This window comes from Macrobrachium rosenbergii, chromosome 21 (assembly GCF_040412425.1).
Source record: "Macrobrachium rosenbergii isolate ZJJX-2024 chromosome 21, ASM4041242v1, whole genome shotgun sequence".
NCBI classification, from domain to species: domain Eukaryota; kingdom Metazoa; phylum Arthropoda; class Malacostraca; order Decapoda; family Palaemonidae; genus Macrobrachium; species Macrobrachium rosenbergii.
The window spans coordinates 5,493,208-5,500,707 of NC_089761.1; the positions used below are offsets into that span (position 1 = coordinate 5,493,208).

The 7,500-nt window shown below is 37.2% G+C and overlaps 1 long non-coding RNA gene across 1 annotated transcript in view; it reads right to left on the reverse strand.

Annotated features, from left to right (window-relative positions):
* Window positions 1–7,500, reverse strand: part of LOC136849664 (uncharacterized) — a 9,713-nt gene that overhangs the window by 1,763 nt on the left and 450 nt on the right. The window contains exons 1-3 of the long non-coding RNA XR_010856353.1: window positions 6,729–7,500; window positions 6,237–6,331; window positions 1–562 (exon numbers count right to left, since the gene is read on the reverse strand). The exon at window positions 1–562 is cut by the window's left edge and continues 1,763 nt beyond it; the exon at window positions 6,729–7,500 is cut by the window's right edge and continues 450 nt beyond it. This is a non-coding gene — a long non-coding RNA (uncharacterized lncRNA). The remainder of the gene's footprint in view (window positions 563–6,236; window positions 6,332–6,728) is intronic.

The window sequence follows — 7,500 nt, forward strand, 5'->3', positions numbered from 1 at the left end:
ACTTGTTTCTATGAGCAGTTGCTCCATCATTTCTGTTTGATGGATTCTAGCAATTTCTGATGAAACATTATGGAGGGCACTATTCACAAATTCTTTCAGCACTGTGATCATTTTCTGATTTTGATTGACATTTCCTATTACTTTATTATAGACAGTGCCCTGCTCAGAAGCCCAATTTTCAAGTTGTGCCACTCTTTCCTTTAGCCTTTCAACATTACCATCGGTCGCCACTCCAAAGAGATTGTGTAAAGCGACGCCTATAAAGGGTATGAGTGATCGCTTTACTACTTTCCTTGGCATAACACTATCGATGTCCCTCTGCAACTTGGAGAGCATGTCGTACAAATTTCTATCTTGGACACTTTGTAATCCTGCCTGTATCTGATTGCTCAGCTGGACTAACTGCTCTCTCTGATCGATAATGGAGTCCGTCTGGATCTTAACAATGGCTAGGTCCTGTATCATCTTAACCTTGCCATGCTCCTTGATGATGGCTCCCTTCCTTAGTTGTACGAGTGAGTTCACAATTTGACTCACTGCCAACCACCATACAATCCATTTGCTGAAATAATGTTATTAAGCAGTAAAAATCTTATCAACTACATTTGTTTACCATTGCACTTGCCATTACCTTCTTCTCAAATTATACCTTGGGGTCATTGAAGATTCTATTTTATTATCTATCTTATCTTTATTGGACAAATCTTTTAACTGGGTAGACGACCAAGGTTCTGAATGAACTACTTTAATGTGGTTCCAATGTACAATGGATTCTTTCAAGGTAATTTCATGCATTAACTTGAATTTATTCAACTTCAAAACTTCTAAAACTCTATATGGACCTCGAAATTTTGGTGATACTTTAATATTAGGTCCTTCAAGAACATGATTGAGTACATAAACTTGTTGTCCTACCTTTAACGAGGGTATGGTGGATCTGTTATTGTAATACTTACTAGATTTTTATGTAACTCCTTTAATCTAGCCCTGGTGACTTTAACGGTCTCGTACGTACGTCTTGTCTTCCAAGCAATATAGTCCTCGTAGTTGTACGTACGTCTGGGTGGTGCAGCATCATCCAAAAGTGAATTTGGCATTCTCTTTTGGTAGCCATACAATAGGAAATGAGGAGTTTCTCCTATTGATTCATTTACTGTGTTGTTTAGAGTAAATTGTATGTCTTCGAGAGTCAAGTCCCAGTCTTCAGTGCTAGGGGTTACCAATGTTTTCAGAACATCCTTTATCTTGCGATTTGTTCTTTCTACTGCTCCATTTGAGCTTGGCTTATATGCTGTTATTTGACATTTCTGTATTTCATAAAAGTCACACAATTTCGTTAGAATGTCACTAGTAAATTCAGCAGCATTGTCTGAGAGCAAAACTTGAGGACATGAATGTCTGGTTATAATTCTAGACTTAAAGGCTTCTGCCACCGTTGATGCTTCTCTGTTTCTAGTTGGAACAATTTCTACGTATCTGGTCAAATAGTCAATGAAAACTAAAATCTGTTTATTTCCTCTGATGGTGTTCGGGAATGGACCTAAGAAATCCATTGTGACTACTTGAAAAGGATTTAATTCTGAAGGATACATTTCCAGAGGAGCCTTGACGTTGACATTCCCCTTATGTATATTACATAGGGTACAATTCTGAACAAATCGAGTAGCATCTTCACTACATCGAGGCCAAAAATAGTTTCTAGTGATTGTTCTACATGTTTTCTTAATTCCAGGATGTCCTGATAACTTGTATGAATGGGTTAGTTCTAAAACGTCTTGTATTAGTGTATTAGGAATGTACAAACGTGAACAAGCATTTGGTTCGTCTGAAGTCTTGTACAATAACCCATCTATCAATTGAAACTCTGAATTTTTCTCACCTTGCAAGAGGTTACCAATTACTTCCCTTATTCTAGAATCCTTTTGTTGTTCCTGACGAACTTTGTCTAAATCTAAGTCTGTGATTTGACAACTGAAGGCGAAATTATGAGTGGTAATTTGTTTCTCGTTCTCTTCTTGTGATCTAGATAAGGCGTCAGCTAATGTGTTATATCTACCAGGTATGTATCTAAATTCTGGGGCAAATTCTAATACGCTAACGAACCATCTATTGAACTTCATATTATTGGTAAAAGCCCTTTTCTTGAAAAGATCACAAATGGGTTTATGATCTGTAAGAACATTAATTTTATGTCCTAGCAAAATGTGTCTAAATTTCTGTAATCCCCAGACTAATGCCAAACATTCCCTTTCTGTTGTACTGTAATTTCTTTCAGCTGCATTCAAAACTCTACTGGCATAGTATACAGTCCTCATCCTTGTTTTATCCTTTTGCATCAAGACGGCACCTAGTCCTGTACTTGAAGCATCACAGGCTAAGTAGAATTCCTTCTCGAAGTCTGGATAAACTAGGATAGGATCTGTTATCAACATATCCTTTAGTGTTTTGAACGCTGCTTCCTGTTCATCTTTCCACTCATAGCTAGCATCTTTCCTAGTTAACTCAGTTAATGGTTTTGCTATGGTAGCAAATCCCTTTATGAAAGGTCGATAATATCCTACCATACCTAGGAATCTTCTTAGTGCCTTCAAATTTCTTGGGGCTGGATAGTCTACAATAGCCTTAATCTTTCCTTCTTGCATTTTCAAACCATGTTCACTGATAACATGTCCTAGATATTCTAGAGATTTCTTCAGAAACTGACATTTCTTAATTTTTACCTTTAAACCGGCCTTTCTGAGCCTATCTAATACTAATTCTATTGTCTTGAAATGACTCTCTACATCCTTACTAGCAATTATTACATCATCAAGATAAACCGATACGTCTTCAACATCTCCCAAGATTTGCAGCATTAAACGTACAAACGTTATAAGGAGCTGAAGTAAGACCAAACGGCATTACCTCAAATTGCAAATGTTCTTTATGAGTACTGAATGCCGTGAGATGCTTGGATTCTTCATCGAGAGGAACTTGCCAATATCCACTCAGTAAATCGAGGCTAGAAAAAACCTTGGCACCTCCTAATTGAGCTAACATGTCATTAATGACTGGCATTGGCATTCGATCAGGGATGGTGTGGGAATTCAATTTACGGTAATCAATTACCATCCTCCATGTACCGTCTTTCTTTGGAACTAGCAGTAAAGGTGAATTATAAGGTGACTTAGAAGGTATTACAACTCCATCTTCCTTCATCTCTTCAACCATCTCGTCTACAATGGGTCTTTGACTTATTGGAAGTTTGTAGTTAGGTATATAAAAGGTCTAGCACCATCTTCTATGACTATTTTGTGCTGCAGGACATCTGTCCTTCCTAACTTATCTCCTGTTACTGCTACAACACTCCTATATTTCTCTAATATCTGTATTAACCTGTCCCTACAATGAGGAAAATCTGTATTATTTACTTCCCCTTCTAATTTAACTCTTGTGTCAGCTACAGAGACAAATGCTTTTTCACTTAGGGTTAGTAAAGGGTTAGTAATCACAATTCCCTTACAGAATTCTATGCCGGCATGCAATTCTAGTCTCTTGTCAGAATAATTATACACATAAGTCGTACAATTTCCACCATTAAGTCTTACTAGGGAATTGTCCATTTTCACAAAGTCTGGTAAGTCTTCATTAACTAATAACACATCTGTATCACCTAGGTTTTTATCTGTTACAATTCTAAGACAAACCTTTGTCAGACCTTGTGGATGCAGTATAACGCTATTGTTTAATTTGAGTTTTACAAGATTATCATCGGCAGTACTAACTAAGCAGATCTCTTCTGCATTCTGTGCATCGGCAGTGTAACAGACATCAGTATCATCTGAACTTTCATCTTGTAGTATCACAGAACCTATCTCTGTCATTTTTAGGTTGCCTAACAGCAACACCTCATTGAGATACTTCTCTTCCGTATCTTCTCTTATTATTAAGTGACTACAATCTATTAGCGTGTCAGGATCGTCAGGTTGGGAAAAAGAACTAAGTTCTTCGGAGGTATCTACTTGTCGTGCACTTGAGTTATCAGGTTCATACCTGCTATCTGAGAATTCCTCCTGAGTGGCTTCTAGGCTTTTAAAAAGTAGTTTGTCTATCTTCTCCTATTTCTTCTATCATTGAATTTCTACTCACTGTCCTACCCGGGTTAGCATTAAATTCTATTTCTATCTGTTGGATGTCTACTTCTTCAGATGAGGCTGTCTCAGGTAAAGTGATCAAGTTTATCTGAAACTGTTCCTCTTCTTCAAGAGAGCAAACATTTCCTCTATCAATTTCCTTGATAGTTACTCTTCCATTGCTACAATCTAGTGTAATTCCACATCTTTTCATAGCCTGGAAGGAAAATAGAGCTTGAGCTGGAAAATATTTCTCTTCCAACACCACAAACTCTTCCCTGTATTTCTTATTTAGAATTTCTATCTCTAAATTGACATTGCCTATAGCCCTTATTTGCTTTCCAGCGATCCCCTTTATGGTCCTATAGGATTCTCTCATTTGGGAAAGCTCACAACCTATATGTTTTGTTAAAGTGCCTTTATCTATGATACTTACAGTACTGCCTGTATCCAACAATATGGAACTCAGTACACCTTCTAAGTGTACTTGTATGATAGGCAACTCTTCCTGACACGTATTAAAATTCTTTACAGAAAACACTATTTCATTACTTCGAGTAATGTCTGTTGGGGACACATCCTTATTCACTGTCACTATTTCTTTCTGTAAGGATGGACCTTTCTGCTGCACTCTCTGTGATTGTCACTGAGAATCCCCTTGATTTGGGTTACTGGGGAGGTATTTTGATTATTAGGCTGAGTACTTTGGTTATTTTGAGACCCTGAGAATTTCCCTGTTTGTTGTACCAACAGTTTTGGATCAAATGTCCTGTCTTATTGCAATTCAGAACACCATTTGTTTCTTCTACAATTCTGTGTTGTATGGTTGTTATAACCACAATTTCCACAACTTTGTCTCTGCCTATTGAACTGTGGCCTATTATTCCCTGAATTTTGGCCTTGACTAGCTCCCCTCTGTCCAGGAGTCCTGTTATTTCCACTGTTATTTCCATTAGTTCCAGTGGTATTCCCATTGTTACCTCTATTTGGCGGCCTACCTTGATTGTTTCTATTTGATTGATTAAATCTCCTATTGTTGTTCCCACCATTTCTATCAAACGAATTTCTATTTCCCTGATACCTAGACCTAGCTTGCCCTGATTGGTTTCTATTGGACTGATTGCTATTATTTCTTGGGTTTCCACTAGCTACGGTTCCCGTAAAATCTGCACTACTACTTGATGAATTCTGTTTTACTTTCCTTTCTATGTACATCAAAGTTTGTACAATTCCATCATTTGGCTTCCTATCACAGTACTTCTTTAAGGCTACTCTTTCTTCCTTACCCAAAGCATCGTAGATTGGTCCTAATGACATATATCTAAGTACCTTGGATATACTAGCTAAATCTGTTTCATCATCATCAAATTCATCCTTCCTTCCAACAACAATTCCTACAGCTTTCATATCTGTCGTCACTCTATCTATAGCTTCTTCTACTCTAGTGGCTAAAACTAAGTGATTACCCTCATATTTCTGATGATGGAAAGTTCTATGTTATACCATGGATCTTTCTGTGCTTCTGGTTGCCAAAATTGTAAGCACTGTTTCTTGAATTCGTTAAACAGAGTAATATTCCTAAAAAGTACTGAATGAAGAACTGTATGTGCATCACCATGTTCCATACTAACATACAAGAGTGCTTCATCTATTTTCTTTCTCTCATCTGTGATACCAGCAGCTGAAATTCTGCTTTCTGTGTCTGCTATCCATCGATTTACACCATATTCTTCTAATCTACTTTTATCTACATTACTTGGGTCTACCGTTCCACAAAATCTAGTGGCTTGGGTTATTACGGCGGCTTGCGCCATGTTGGGATTTCTAGGTACAATGGAAGTTATTGGGTTAGTGGTTACAACTGAAGGGTTAGGCGCACTCGGTAAACTAAGTGGGGGACCTTGACTACGAGAACGTCTGGGTCTAGTATTACTAGGATCAATTGGTCTAGAAAGTCGTTCAGGTACAGGTCTTAGGTTATATGGAGTCTGGTCTTCGCTTCTTGTCTGTTGCAGTCGGGCGATAACTTCGTCCAAAGTGTTATTCATATTAATTCATAAAATATTCAATGATTCCAAGAATGAAAAATTGAAAAAAAAATAAATTTGAGAATCAGGTACTTACTTCAATTGCATGTTTGCTGAGTTGACTGTATCCCTCTATACAAAAAAAAATTCAAATTTTTCCTAACTCATTCCTTCATAGGACTCTCTCACAATCTGAAAAAGTCTGATATTAGTATTTATGTATACAATTGTTTGGGTTCCACTGCAAAATGCTGCGCCAAGTGTTTAACAAAAAAATTTATTATGATAGAATTATTTAAACAGAATTGTCTCTATCACCAAGTGAACGAAAATTTCTATTTCGTAAAAAAATTACTAAACATGAAAGAAAAAATTATTTCCTTCGTACAACAATAAGGAAATATTATTCAGAATATTATTCAAAAGAAAAATAATTTACTTAAATTATTTATGTTTAAAAAAATTATTTGCGCACTGCAGGGAAAAATAATTATATAAAAATTTCACGCACACAAAAAAAAAATTTAATTATTCACAGAGAAAAAAAAATTCTCTTGATAATTCCCCGATACTAGGAATGAATGTTTACTATTCAATTAGCTTCGTGTCGCCTTGCACTTGAAGATCGCGCTGATTGCACTTGAGCGCAATTTGTCGTTAGCATCCAGCGATAATTCGGCACAGCTCGGCCGACTTCCAGTCCGTACTTGCTGAATTTGGCGAAGAAAAATTTGGAATCCCTTCAAATTGTTGATTGAAGACGTTACTTCCTTTCTCGAGAGGCGGTTATCAACGCGTTGACTTCTAAACTTTATCGCCGTTCCGAATTCTTCACTCTCTTTCGTCGCCGTCTTCCGCTCTCATTCGTCGCCGTCGTCGTCACTGCTCTGCTACCGCTACTTTTCGCTAAGTCTCCCTTTTAGCGACCAAAAATTTTGGGAATTTCGTGTATTTAAGTCCGTACACGATAGAAAAGTTCACTGAACTGACGTAGATATAAGCGACTTTCATACGTCCGCCAACACAGTTTGTTTTGGTCTTCTCCGCTTCTGCGATCGGCGTAGTATAGGGCGAGTTGCTGATTCTTTCTTTCGTAAATTTCGTTTTCTTATAAAAATCACCGCTGTTCTATGCCGTGATTATTACTATTGTTCTTATTATGGTCATATATAATTATTAAACTGAATTTCTGGTTGATCTTATGCGAATGTTCGGAAGTTTCAAACTAGGCAGAGATTTACCGCTGTCAATTTTTCATTCCGATCGACGCAAAAAAGATTCACTGCTTCTTGGAATATTTCGTTCTGCTTCGTTTCCCTTCTGCTACAGTGTTGATGTTGTATTGGTGTTTCTAGTGCTGA